This window comes from Penaeus monodon, chromosome 24 (genome assembly GCF_015228065.2).
Source record: "Penaeus monodon isolate SGIC_2016 chromosome 24, NSTDA_Pmon_1, whole genome shotgun sequence".
NCBI classification, from domain to species: Eukaryota; Metazoa; Arthropoda; class Malacostraca; order Decapoda; family Penaeidae; genus Penaeus; species Penaeus monodon.
Window position 1 is genome coordinate 9,218,881 of NC_051409.1, and position 289 is coordinate 9,219,169.

Genomic DNA, 289 nt, shown 5'->3' on the forward strand with positions numbered 1-289 from the left:
GTAAATGTCAACTTAAGTGTATACGCTGTTGTAATTAATAAATAAGTTACAGAGTTCTTAATCCGAAGTCCAGGTTCCATCATAACATTCGCATGGTTTACGGAAAGATGGTAATCATGCTCCGCCAACTCAGGTTCCAATAATACCTCACCAATAATATTTCGATGTATACAAAGTGTTAAAAAAAATTAATGTTGCTTCGAACACGGTTAGGGAAAGCACGAAAATATTGTTGCCGAGTCTTAAAGTGTGTTTTTCTATAAGGGTTCGTAAACTCTTAAACAGTTAG